Raw genomic sequence first — 15271 nt, forward strand, 5'->3', positions numbered from 1 at the left:
TACCTCAACAATCTATACTATTTAAAGCAAACATTTTAACATGTATTTATTAGTATAGCATTATTCTGTATTTAAGCTGAAAAAGTATTAAAAATTCCAGCCCTCAATTCTGGAGCTGTGCCTATCTTGATAAGAGACTGCTCAAGGCCGGCCAGTGTATCAAGTTGTACCAGATTCTGTTATACGATCTTACAGAGAGAGCACTTTACAGTATTTGTTACAGACTAAAGATTATTCAAACATTACAAATGGTTACAGCACATATCATCACATTAATACATTTCATTTTTAAATCATCCAGTCCATGTCCAATGTTTCAGCTCGTTACCAGCAGGACTCCACTTCTGTCTTGGGTTCAGCTCGGGTCGGCTCTGCAAACACCACAATACCTATTTTGCTCTACATTATTAGTGGGCAGACTTAATACAACTGAATCTGAATCAATCGAGGAGCCGTGAACTCTAGCCACTGAAATTCTCCATGCAAAGGAATCCAATTTCTTACTACACATAATAACTGGTTCGGGGTCACCCGTGACACTATTCCCATAATGTGTTCTCTGAAACAAAAACACATTGGAAATGTATCAAAAACACAAGCTAAGTTAGAAGAAACCATTGGGGCAACCTTGGCCAGCACCAAGCAAATAGACACAACTGTCAAAGCAGTGGGGGCTAAGGTTGCCCCAGTTGTTTCTACTAACTTGGCTTGTGTTTTTCAGGCACAATAAAAGCAGATCAAACGCATGAAAAACACAAGCCAAGTTAATAGAAACAATTGGGGCAACCTTAGCCCCCCCACTTTGACTGTTGTGCCTATTTGCTTGGTGCTGGCCAAGGTTGCCCCAATGGTTTCTTCTAACTTAGCTTGTGTTTTTATACAAGTTAGAAGAAACAATTGGGGTAACCTTGGCAACCCACCACTTTTATAGTTGTGCCTATTTGCTTTGTGCTGGGCAAGGTTGCCCCAATGGTTTCTTGAAACTTGGCTTGTGTTTTTGATATTTTGATATCTCTGTTGAAAGGGATAAGATGTGAATGTGTGTAGCGTACGGTTATGTAGCTGGAGTGAAAGTATGACTAGTTAGGGTTCAAATCCTGCCTTATATATATATATACTGATGCACAATGAAAATGAAGCAGTCTAAGTTTTACATCAATAGCTCATTGGGCACATACATAATGTTATTTACATTTTAAATAGTGAGCAGATAGGTTTGTTGATTGAGTAGAATTGTTCCTTGGGATAACAAAATACTGAGCTCAAGTCATGTGATTTCATAAAAATGCCAGGTGCTCAGTGTTTGCTATTTGAGTTGAGTTAAAATGGCCAAAATGAGTTGATTAAGAACCTGTATAAATAGTAGGGGTAAGACGATTCATTGTGTATCGATGCATTGCGATACTTTACAACACGATACGACACACCTTCATGTATCACGATACAAACTTGAAATGAGTAGCTAATATGCCAGATTTATTAAACTGTAAATCATAAAAGAAAAGATATTGGTTGTTTGAAAATAAACTCCACTTGATCCTAGACATATCCCATTGTGCAATGAGCCGGAAAGACGCCTACAGAATTTAAGTGGGTGTAGAGGAAACAATGGCAAATTCTTAATTTTAATTTAATTTAATTTAGGGTTACAATTGTTAATGACAACTGATATGGACAAAAACGTGAAAAAAATGACTTATCAATAGGGGTCTACCTAAATCGCGATTTTGCGGATTTCGCTCAAAAATTTGAAATTGAGTGGTCACCGCGAAATTCACCTCTTAGGGGCCAATGCATAGAAACAAGTACGGAGATGAAAAAAAAAAATTAACTACTGCACAACGCAAGCGACGCAAACTACGTATCTTCCTTCTGTAGATAGTGCTTTTTGATTCCTTCGCCGTCCCGTGTGCATTGCACTTAAGCAAAAAACAAACAAACAAAAAAATTTCCATAAGTAACATTTACAAAAGAAATTCTCCAAAGCATTTAAGTTATTGTTTACTATGCAAATGACAAAGTTTTGATCAGCCTATCAGTGCGTCTTTACTGCTTTTATGTGCTCTGTACTGTGCAGTAGGGGGTGGAACAAAGTCAGTGCTGCATTGTTTTGATTTAGGTTGCTAAGCATTGGAGGTAAAGCAGTAGAAATGGACGACAAAAAAAGCAAAGTATATTTCAGCTGATGATTGTTTCAAGATTGTTTCAAGATATTTCCCAGAGAAACTGTACATGCAGACTGAGGTAATTGTTTTGCATATCTTAATGTGTCTTTGGAGAAAATACGATCGATCGCTATTTAGCTTCAGAATCACACATTAAACAAAAGGCTACTACAGAGGCTACTGAACAGAACGTAAAATAAACAGCTTTCAGAAACCAAACTGGAAAGTCAGCGCAGACAAAAAGTATTCCTTTCTGCAAGTTAAATCAGTACTAAAACGATCCAGCACAGCCACCTCGCTTCCACCTGCTGCTTGCTTTTTAAACGCAGTTAGAATTTTAGACCCAAATAGCCAAGTTCTCTATGTTTTGACTCGGTACTAATAAAATAAATGATTGGATGGGACAAATGATATGACAACGAACGTGCAGCATACATTGACTTTATTAAAGTATGCCAGAGGCCCTTGTGTAACCAAGTTTTTGGGCTGTTTCTAATAGATTTACACATCTGTATAACTCGGCAAAGCTTTGCCTTAACTTCCAACCAATTCAGTGGGTGCAGAACGTGTAGTCTCAATGTATGGGCAAGTCAGCTGCAGGGGGATGCTGCATGCTTGCCTTTAACAAATGACAGCACTCTGTTTTAGTAAGGAAGCAAGTACCACTATTTTTAGGCTTTATAGTGTTCTGAAATACTGTCTACTTAGGTTTATTTAATGTTTAAACAGGTCCGCGAAATCCTAATTTTATTCTGCAACATACCCGTGAAAAGTACATAAATTTACCGCTAATTAAGTAGACCCCTAGTTGTAAGCTAATTTTGCATTTGACCTTAACCAAAAGAATATAGTAATTTGTTTAAAGTGTGCTGTTAATGCTTTGCAGAAGCATTAACCTTCAAAATTGCTCTTGGTTCATTGCTATTAAATATAATACTTGGTAGGTGGCTAGATAGGTGGTTAGTGGGACTGAGAACGTGGCCCTTTCCTTACATTTATTTTTAGTAGAAAGGCTAAGACCATAACTTATTTGTTGTGTCATGCCAAGTTTTCATTGTGCTGTGTAAGCCTGTTTTCAATTGCATGTCTTTATCCTCATGAAAGCATACACCCTCTACATATTATGTTTTTGAATCTGTGCTGTGGATCTTCCCATATACTAAGTCATACACTTGCCAGTATTTAAACAGATAAATTCATGGTTTACCATTAATTGTTTTTACACCAAACCCAAATGTAGCAGCATGCATTGAGGCGGAAAAAGATTACTTAATAAAACGTTGCCTATATATATATATATATATATATATATATATATATATATTGTGGGACAGCAGAGAGGGGGTTAAAGCCTCCCTGAGGAAAACATGCGCGTAGGCACGTTTGTTTGTTTAATTGTTTAATTTAATTGTTTCATTGTTTAATTATCCCCTGGGCGGTAATTGGGAATTGGGACCAGGTGCAGGGTATAAAGGACAGGCAGTTAGATTATTCAGGGCTGCTGAGTAGAAGGAAGCAGAAGAGAGGTGCTCTGCTTCCGAGCAGTCCAGAAAAAAAATAGTAAGTGCTGTGTTAAGCCCGTGTGGTTTTTGTTGTGGTGTCAGATAAACGGCTTAGTCGTCCTGCGTTAGTCAGGGAATAACCTGTTTAGTTAGCGCTCCAAAACGGAGTTAGGTGTTTGTTTTGTGTTTGTTTTGTTTTATTTTGTGTTTATTAAAAATATAGCGCGTCAGCGCTAGAAAATCCATTTCTGTGTACTGGGTTGTATTTTTAAAGGGGCACGAACCTGTGAGTGGTGCGATTCTTTTACAATATATATATTGCTCCAGTTCTGATAAGTTTGTTGGGGATCATCGATGGACTGCAATCTTCAAGTCTCACCATAAATTTTCGATTGGATTCAAGTCAGAACTTTGACTAGGCCATTCAAGAACATTAATTCTCTTGTTCAGCCACTCCAGTGTGACTTTGGTTTTGTGCTTCGGTTCATTGTCCTGCTGAAATGTGAATTTCCTCCCCAGTTTCAGAGTCTTGGCTGACTCAAACAGGTTTTCCTTAAGGATTCGCCTGTACTTTGCACCATCCATTCTCCCCTCTATCCTGACAAGCTTCCCAGTCCCTGCTGAAGAAAAGCACGCCCATAACATGATGCTGCCACCACCATGCTTGACAGTTGGGATGGTGTTGACTGGGTGATGTGTAGTGTTGGGCTTGCTCAAGACGTAACGCTTGGAATTCAGACCGAAAATTTCAATTTTTGTCTCGTCTGACCACAAAACCTTTTCCCACATGTCTGCAGTATCATCTACGTGCTTTTTTGCAAACTCCATACGTGCTTTAAGATGAGGCTTTTTGAGTAATGGCTTCTTTCTTGCCACCCATCCATACAGGCCAGCTTTGTGTAGGGACTGGCTTATTGTTGATGTGTGAACACTGACTCCCATCTAAGACACTGAACTTTGCAGATCTCTCAAGGTCATTGTTGGCTTCAGAGTGACATGCTGAACCAGTTTCCTGCTTGCCCGGCTGCTCAGTTTGGGAGGGCGACCTGATCTGGGTAGTGTTTGGGTGGTATGATGCATCTTCTACTTCTTAATGATGGACTTCACTATGTTGAGAGGGATAAATCAGCGCCTTTGAAATTTTCTTGTACCTTTCTCCTGCTCTGTGCCTCTACCACTTTATCCCTGACTTGTTTCGAAAGCTCCTTGGTCTTCATGGTTGCTTTGTTGGATCACTATGTGACTTTACAGCTTGAAAGTCTTTATATACCTGAGGGAAATTATCTACAAGTTAAACCACTTTGAGTACACAAAGGCTGAAACCATTTCACTAATTTTGTGACCTTTCAAACAAATAATTTGCACCTGAGCTGATTTAGGGCTGCAGTAGCAAAGGGGTTGAATACTTATGCAACTGAGAGTAATCTGTTTTTCCCTGTAAATCTTACTTTATATTTATAGGGCTTTATTTATATTTAGGGCTTTTGTTTTGGGGGTTTTATTAATTGTATTTTTCTGTGCTTATTTTTAGCTATTTTCTAGTTTTATGTAAATCGTTTTTTTTCGGTGCTTTCGTTTTTTATATACTGTATGAAATTAGTGTTTTCGGTTACTTTTCAATGTGCTGTCCTTCAGTAGTTGGGTCGGGTTTAAAGTATTGAGAACGAATCAATGATAGATGCAAGTCAGGAAGGCGGGACTTTGCTCTGCAGCACTGGGAAATGTACTTATTATTATTTTTTGTAGTAGGTTTTATTTTTTATGGGAATAGGGTAAAGTCAACGTGAATTGATTAACCATTTCCACACTTTTTCCGGTGTTTATTGGCTATCCACCGATTTCATTTTTATTGTATCAGGGTGTTTTATTGGGTTTTATCGGTTAAAACCGAAAATCAGAAGCCCTATTTATATTCTATATGCATTTTTTAACTTTATCAATGTGGAGTAGTTTGTGTAGATTCTACATGTAAAGTCTGTGGACATTATTAAAATAGACCCTAGTGTTCTTTTGATAAAGCTACAGTTAACAAAAGCATTTCAATAGGTTTCCTATCAGGTGATATTTGATGTACGCTTTTTATATTCCTCAGTAATGTGCACAAATCTAAAATATATTACTTTGATTATGATAACATTTTTATTTGGTAAGTTATAATTGGTAAGTCAATTAAACTGCATTTATGTCTGCAAACACTACAGCCAAGAAACAATGGGCCTCATTTTCAAGCATTTACCCCAGTCTTTAATTACTTTTATAAACCTGCTTGGAAACCTGCTCTCTGATTGGTTAGCTGCATTCTATCAGCTATACATTAATCCCACACAACCTTTCAACAGACACATCACCTTTGATTCAAATTCCTCCACCACTTACCTGTCCTAATTCTATAACATTTAATATCTATAAGTAACCACTAACTAAAAAATAATGTCAGACCCAGAATCAAATTAGAATCTTTTTAATGGAAAAACTGTAGAACGGTATAAAGATGAATTTCCTGAACCGGACAAAGTACCATTAATTCTTTTTTTTTTTTATAAAAGGGGATGTAGTGATGTGATCTGTTCCTTTGTGAATGGTTACGTTAAATGACCAGCAGGGGAACCTGTGGTGTGAAATGTGAGTGTTTTGTTTGTCGTTAATAATACTGTTTGTAATTATTTGGACGGCTAACACAATCCGGAGCTGTCACCAAAGGCCAGCACCAGACCCGGGTCAACAACAATGCACTCAACAACAGTATTCACCACGAGTACTAGAGCATGCACTGTGGACTGGTGTTTGTGTTTGTGTATGTGTTACGTGAGGGTGAACTGAAATGAGACTTATTATTTCGGGACAAACCTGCGGATTATAAATAAGCAACACATGCCGCTGTATTGCTTCATTAACATTGTTATTGTTTACTGCTGTTAGTCATCAGACATTGGATTATACAATTAAACCTTCATTGCACCTGGATTATCATTGTTTGTCTGATTATTGATCACCTGCACACTGTTAAGCACTTTGCCACATTTACTTATTAAAAATAAATTGCAATTCTGTTTATTGTGAATTTATGCATTGAAAGTGGCTTCTTGAAACAAGAGGACTGAGCACAAGGTAAAGATGTTGATGGTCTGGACGGAGTTTCAAATAACACTGAGGAAGGCAGGACAGCAGCTGCAATGGATGCTGAAGCCGGATCTTGAGGTGAGTTTGTGACCTCATTGTATGCGAGGCACACGTGTCCACGTCGTACCAGATTAAGTTTAAGAGCGAACCAGACTTTACGCACCAATCCGACCGTGGTGTCAGGGGACAGTGACTCAGTTTCCCGCAGACGCTTCAAATCCAGACCGGTAATTCGGGGGGTGCTGTCTGGCCTTGTCTACCTGCTTTTCTAAAAGTTTTCATGACTGACAGAAGTACATTATTGCTGGTTTTAAACTCACTGTCGGCAGAGATGTTAACACTTCTACTGTTAAAATATCTATTTAGTCCAGCTCTCAGCGTTATAAAACTGGAGACTGAATACTGGTCGCCAGTTGAACTTCTTGCACTGGCACAAAATCCCCTTTAATGTTTTTGAGAGTTTTTTGACTTATTAACTTAAAATGAATGTCCATTTTTTTTTCTTTAAGCTGGTCTTTAAGTATATTAACAGCCCATGCTGCTGTTCTTTTTAGTGTTTTTTCAATCTTAGTTTTCTTGTATTTCATTTAGCTGTTCCTCATCTACTGTTATGTGTCTACTCTTGACAGTTGCTGGTGCACTTATTTTATTTGTATTTGTTTTTCAGGTGGACTGCTGTCTTCACTCGGAAAGTTGGTGTCGTACCAGTTATCTGTTTTCATCCCCAAATATATTAAAGGAAATAGGTGGAATGTCAATTTTTGGCAGTGGTTTTGTAACTAATAACAAATAAAATGGAAGTTTGTCATGGAATTTAAAATGCAGTGGTGCGTAGTGATTTATTCAGTGTGAAGCGACTCATTAGTATGGTATACTCTATATACGCACGGTCATGTGATGCTGTTTAACCAATCAGAGGTTGTTATTTTTCCAAGCCGTGTTTATATATATTGTGCCAAAGTGGAGTGTTCTTTGCCACGCTCAGTACACTGTCTTGCGGGTGTAAAAGGAACCACACAGGACCACAGATATTTTGTTAAACAGGGCAGTGCCTGTATATTTATTTGTATTCACAAAACCAAACAAACAAAACTAAAACCAAACTCCCCAAGGAGCACTAAACTAAACCTCTTCCTTGTCTAACTACTGTATAACAGGACAGCTAAACTGTTTCCCTGTAAAGTTCCACGCTCCAATAGTTCCAGCCTCTTGTTTTTATCTCCTCACCTGATAAGCAAATCCCTTTTTAATTGCTTCTGTTTACACCTAATAATCACCTTGTTACACCCATGTTGTGTTTTAGATTTTAGCCAACCAGTGACCTCTAGTGGCATTGTCGCTGATATTACAGGCTACCCTATTTCACTGTGTTGGGAATAGTGCTCATCTCATCCTGAGACTAACATATATTTCCCCCCTTAGCTTGTTACTATATATATATATATATATATATATATAATAAATGCTGTAACCTTCATTATGGAGACCAAGAGTGAAATATTGACCTAAAGAAGACAGTTGTGTATATTTCAAAATAACATCTCTAATATAATGTTAATAGAATTTTATAAGTTTATAAAAGGCCTGTTTTCAGTTTTTGGATTAAGATACATTAAAGTTTTAAAAGGTAAAGACATAATCAAAGTGTCCCCCTATTGCTGTCTCCCTTAGTTTTTTTTTACTCTGAAACCATCATTTAGTAGACAGTCTGTATATGTATCCCTATTATAAGGCAGACACATAACATCCATATGTCTCCTTATTATTAAGTACAAACTGGTACCCTAAGTACCTGTATTATTGGAGGATTTCATATATTATACATTATTATTATTATTTATTTCTTAGCAGACGCCCTTATCCAGGGCGACTTACAGTTGTAAACAAAAATACATTTCAAGAATCACAGTACAAGTAATAATATAATTGAGCAAGATAAATACAATGACTTTGGTTCTAGCAAGTGCAAGAATAACAAAATACGATTCAATAACAGAGCAAATAACAGTGTCAGTGATAGTTGCATCATATAATTAAATACAAAATACTACAGATTAAATAAAACTTGACAGATTACAGTACTCTAAAGTACAGGATTAAATGCAGTAAAATAGGGGGCAGATAACAGCAAGTAAAGCGCATTTAAGGAAGAGTGATAAGTGTCCAGAGGGAAAAAAAAGAGGAGTTCTACAGGTGCTGTCTGAAGAGGTGAGTCTTGAGGAGGTGCCGGAAGGTGGTCAGGGACTGGGCAGTCCTGACATCTGTAGGAAGGGTATTCCACCACTGCGGGGTGAGGGTGAAGGAGCGGGCTCTGGAGGCAAGGGGAGCGTAGAGGAGGTAGAGACGGTCTTCTAGTGCAGGAGGAGCGGAGAGGTCGAGTGGGGGTGTAGGGAGAGATGAGGGTCTGGAGGTAGCTGGGTGCAGTCTGGTCAAGGCATCTGTAGGCTAGTACAAGAGTCTTGAACTGGATGCGAGCAGTGATTGGGAGCCAGTGGAGTGAGCAGAGCAGTGGAGTTGCGTGGGAGAAGTGAGGCAGAGAGAATACCAGGCGAGCAGCGGAGTTCTGGATGAGCTGGAGCGGACGGGTGGCGGATGCAGGGAGACAAGCCAGGAGGGAGTTGCAGTAGTCTAGGCTGGAGAGTAGTATACATTGGTATGACAGTCTACAGTAGAGTCCACTTAATAGTGATCACACATTTGGTAACCAATTACTTATTAATTTACATATTAAGAAAATCCTTTAATCTTTACCTTTAATCGATTATGCCAATCAAAATCCTACCATCAATCAGAAGTACTGTTTGGGGCCCGGCAACAACACACACTACATACTATTTTGCATACGATTTAACATGTAATATACATGAGGTTTTAATGAGAGACAGCACAGCAGAAAGTTATGCATGATATTGACTTATTACAAGGCATTCTATTAAATGTATAAAATGTTCAAGCTACATTTTATACTTGAAAAGGAATACTGTATTTTATGGTTTTAAATACAGAACTCTTATTTCCCATAAACTGAAGGTGCGTTACAAATTTGGAGCCAAACTATACGTTAAATACTATTTAGGAACAGTTGCACATTTTCTGATAGCAATATACACATATTAACAATATAAACCTAGAAACAGGTTAGTTGCTGCTAGGAGTAGTTCCTTGTTAGTTTTACAGTATTTGTTGATATCCATTAAGATTAAAAGGTTGATCATAAATATTTTATGTGGTTCTGTTTTATTCTCTTAATACAATTGTGCTTTATACTGGTTGCATACTTTTGTTGGCATATACAACCAATTCAATTGACCTTTTCCCTGGTTGTATAACAGGAAATGGAGTCAGCTTCACTTGCATTTGTCTACTCAGTGTAGCAATGGCCACCTGACATTTACTAAAAACAGAGTTTGAAGTTGTAAGTCAAACGACAAACTGTAAACTTGGCTTAAACTTTTCAGCTTGTACTTTTTTATATATCATTTTATACTTAGTGGCACATTAACTTTGATTTAATGATGGCACCAGTTTTAATCATGAAAATAACAATGGAACAGATGAAATGTGCGGTGTGAAATGGGAGCAAATGTACAACAACATGTAGCTGCCACCAGGGCAGTGAAAGAGGGTAGTGATTTTACAAAACAGCAGCTACAGTGCCGTGAAAAAGTATTTGCTCCCTGTCTGATTTTCTACATTTTTCACATTGTATTTGGTCAGATTCTTTTGTGGGTTGTAGTAGTATATAGAGGGAGTCTGAGAGATAAAATGACACCAAAGTTTGGTGCTTCTTTCATTTGTTTGGTGTGCAAGGTAATCAAACATGCAATCCTCAGGTTTGAAAAAGTTATTGCCCCCCCTAGTTAACTCAACCCAATTAAAGTGATAATTAGGGTCAGCTGTTTGAGTACTTTGGTTAACAACCAGGCCTGATTTGGGCCAGCCCTGCCCAATATAAATCTGACTAATTTTGGCCCTTACCATCAGAGTGAAGTTGTCAGCACACAGGTTCTAGAGGCACATCATGCCACGAACAAAATAAATTCCTGAAGACCTCCGGAAAAAAGTTGTCTGGAAAGGGTTACAAAGCCATTTCTAAGGCTCTGGGGCTCCACCGAATCACAGTCAGAGCAATATTGTCCAAATGGAGAAAGTTTAGGACAGTAGTGAATCTTCCCAGGAGTGACCGTCCTGCCAAAATCTCTCCAAGAGCAAGGCGTAAAAATCGTCCAGGAAGTCAAAAAGAACCCTAGAACAACATCCAGGGATCTGCAGGCCTCTCTCGCCTCGGCTAAAAGACACTGGGCAAAAATGGGATTCATGGCAGAGTAGCGGAAACCATTGCTCACTAAGAAGAACATGAATGCTCATCTCAAGTTTGCCAAAAAGCACCTGGATGATCCTCAAGAGTTCTGGAACAATGTTCTATGGACAGAGGAGTCAAAAGTGGAACTTTTTGGCCGACGTGGGCCCCGTTATGCCTGGCGAAAACCTCATACCAACAGTCAAGCATGGTGGTGGTAATGTCATGGTTTGGGGATGCTTTGCTGCTTATTTGTTCACTCAGGGTCCCTTTTATCTAATATTAGGTTTTGGTTGAATATCTGATAACATTCAGTGTCAGAAATATGCAAAAATGCAGAAAATCAGACAGAGGGCAAATACTTTTTCACGGCACTGTGTGTATATATATATATATATATATATATATATATATATATATATATATATATATATATATTTACAGTGGCTCTCAAAAGTATTCACCCCCCCTTGGACTTTTCCACATTTTATTGTGTTACAACATGGAATCAAAATGGATTTAATTAGGAGTTTTTGCTACTGATCAACACAAAAAAAGCCCATAATGTCAAAGTGAAAAATAAAATCTACAAATTGTTCTAAATTAATTACAAATACAAAACAGAAAACAATTGATTGCATAAGTATTCACCCACTTGAGTCAATATTTGGTAGAGGCACCTTTGACAGCAATTACAGCCATGAGTCTATTTGCATAAGTCTCTACCAGCTTTGCACATCTGGACACTGCAATTTTTGTCCATTTTTCTTTGCAAAATTGCTCAAGCTCCGTCAAGTCGGATGGGGACCTTCGGTGAACAGCAATTTTCAACTCTTTCCACATATTCTCAATTGGATTGAGGTCCGGGCTTTGACTAGGCCACTCCAGGACAGTGACCTTTTTGTTTTTAAGCCACTCCAGTGTGGCTTTGGCTGTAATGTTTGGGGTCATTGTCCTGCTGGAAGATGAATCTTCTCCCAAGTCCCAGGGCTCTTGCAGACTTCAGCAGGTTTTCCTCCAGGATTTCTCTGTACTTTGCTGCATCCATTTTGCCCTCTATCTTCACAAGCTTTCCAGGCCCTGATGCAGAGAACCATCTCCATAGCATGATGCTGCCACCACCATGCTTCACAGTAGGGATGGTGTTCTCAGGATGATGTGCGGTGTTAGGCTTGCGCCAAACATAGCGCTTAGCGTTGAAACCAAAAAGCTCTATTTTGGTCTCATCAGACCATAGAATCATCTTCCACTTGGTCTCAGAGTCTCCCACATGCCGTGTGGCAAACTCTACCCGAGATTTGATGAGTTTTTTCAACAATGGCTTTCTTTTTGCCACTCTCCCATAAAGGCCAGTTTTGTTGCCGTATGCACAGTGTCTCCCAGCTCAGCCGTGGAAGACAGTAACTCCTTTAGAGTTGCCATAGGCCTCTTTGTGGCCTCCTTGACTAGTGCCCTTCTCGCCCGGATACTCAGTTTTTGAGGACGGCCTGTTCTAGACAGATTCACAGTTGTGCCATATTCTCTCCATTTCTTAATAATGGACTTTACTGTGCTCCAGGGGATATTCAATGCCTTGGAAATGTTCTTATATCCTACCCCTGATTGGTGCATTTGAAGAACGTTATTCCGGATTTGCTTTGAATGTTCCTTCGTCTTCATGATGTAGTTTTTGTTAGGAAATGTACTAACCAACTGTGGGACCTCCCAGAGACAGGTGTATTTAACCTGAAATCATGTGAAACACCTTAATTGCACACAGGTGGACTCCATTCACACTCCATGTGACTTCTAAAGACAATTGGTTGCACCAATTGATTCCATGTTGTAACACAATAAAATGTGGAAAAGTCCAAGGGGGGTGAATACTTTTGAGAGCCACTATATATATTTGTTTATTTAGCAGACGCCTTTATCCAAGGCGACTTACAGAGACTAGGGTGTGTGAACTATGCATCAGCTGCAGAGTCACTTACAACTACATCTCACCCGAAAGATGGAGCACAAGGAGGTTAAGTGACTTGCTCAGAGTCACACAATGAGTCAGTGGCTGAGGTGGGATTCGAACCGGGGACCTCCTGGTTACAAGCCCTTTTCTTTAACCACTGGACCACACAGCCTCCTCCCCATATATATATATAATGTACACACATACATAAAGTTTTTCATTGTGCCAGGTATGGTTTGGTATGTATTCATCATAGCTATACAGAAAAACTAATGGCTAGTTTTTTTGTTAACACATTTCAGTAATTTAGAGGGTTAAAAAAATTTGTGTTCACAGATATGACATATGTATAAATGATTTACTTACCTTTCTCCCACACTTGCTGGGGGCATGTTTGAGGGTCTCTGCTATGTTTTCTTCTACCTCCCGAACTTTGATGTTCGGGAAGCTTTTCATGGTAGCTCCTGCCGAAAAAGTAAGATATCAATTTCCATTTTATCAAGTTAAATTTGAACATATTTTAACTTAGTGTAAGGGTATTTTGAACTAAATAATATAATCCGTAAAGATCTTTCAGGAATTTTAAAATTGATTATAATAATTAGCAACAGAATTCTTTAATCATTACTTTTTTGACATTTGCACAAAATTGCACAGCATTCCACAATATTTCAGTTATCTTAATAGTATTTTGGTGGCATGTGCAGTCTACACATCTTGAACCAGTTGTGCAAAATAAATTGAATTTGTTTTTTTCCCATTTTACCATTTTATATAAGTTAATATGTTGTGTGAAGTAGAAGGGTGTCAATAAGATATATACAATGAGACACCCTTCTCACAATGTATTAACTTATTACAAATTAGACACATAAATCTTTTCACTGAAAATATATTTTCGTTAACTATAGCATTCAACCCCTCTGTTCCCCATCTAAGTTTAGTTCAGGATATTTGCTGATCTGTGCTGTGTGTTCTCAGGCTAGTGTCCATGGCGCAACTATTAAAAACAAACTTGTATAGGGGTTCTCGAGTGGCGCATCCAGCAAAGGCACACTGGAAGTGCAGGATGCACCCTATAGCCTGGATATCGCTGGTTCGAGTCCGGGCTGTGCCATTGCCGACTGTGGCTGGAAGCACATGTAATTTATAATTCTTTTCACTGCAAATACATTTTTCATTCAACTTACTTAGTAATACACGGCAGATGGAAATGTCTGCCAAAGCACTTTTGCCCTTTCTCCCTTTCAGGCTGAATTGTGCCCATACCCGGTAGGTGGCCACTTTTTTCATTATTCTCCTCACTGTGTCTCCCAGGGTGATTCCTCCTAGGGAACTGAGGTAGCAGATCTGGAAAAATGGAAATAACTTTAAAATGACTTGAAATTTATTTGTAGTACTAGATGGTAACAGATGATGAAGAAGCTCTTCATCAAAACAAAGCTGTCAATACAACATTTGAACAATCACAATAGTTACAGAGAAGAATTCTCACTAAAAATGTTGCAGGGGTTTAGTACCATGTCTTTGACCATAGAGAAGGGGCAAATCAATGAAATAATGATAATTTGAAAAACATGGTCATGAAAGCCATGGTCCACCTGCATTGGAGCCACAATGAAAGGCTTCATTATACAAATGCAGTTCTACCCCAGAAAGTACTGGTTCCTCAGTAGGTATGTTAAACCCAGTTAGCATCTTATGTTATTGATGGTTATAAAAATAAAACGGATAACCATTTTCTTTCGATAATCATTATCAGAGGAAATGCGAGCTGCCATCTCCATCATTTCATCTACTGATGTTGCAGGATTTGGTAGCACATCTTCAACATCCTCTACCGAGAGTCCCTTCATTGATGCTAAGAACTTCCTGAGAAGCTCAGACTCTTCTTGTTGATTTGCTATTATTGTATCCAACTTCATTAACATATTTAGTTTGTAATCTGTAAAATATTAAGTTAGTAAACATGGTTTTGTGGTGTCCCTCAGTACATATTATCAAAGAATTACAAGAAAAGAGTTGAAAGCTTTTACCAAGACCAACTTTTAACTTATTGTAGTGCACTATATATTTTTTTGTCTCACTTTCATGATCTCCATTGCACCTTCCATTGCTCCTTTTCCATTCTGTAGCCACAGATTCCATTACCACAGATGTTCGTGTTGCTAAAGACAAAACCATTTTGTGACAACACATTATTCCCAAATGCAATACCTAAAATATGGCTCCACTTAAG

Source organism: Acipenser ruthenus, chromosome 4, assembly GCF_902713425.1.
Source record: "Acipenser ruthenus chromosome 4, fAciRut3.2 maternal haplotype, whole genome shotgun sequence".
In the NCBI taxonomy this organism is placed as follows: Eukaryota; Metazoa; Chordata; class Actinopteri; order Acipenseriformes; family Acipenseridae; genus Acipenser; species Acipenser ruthenus.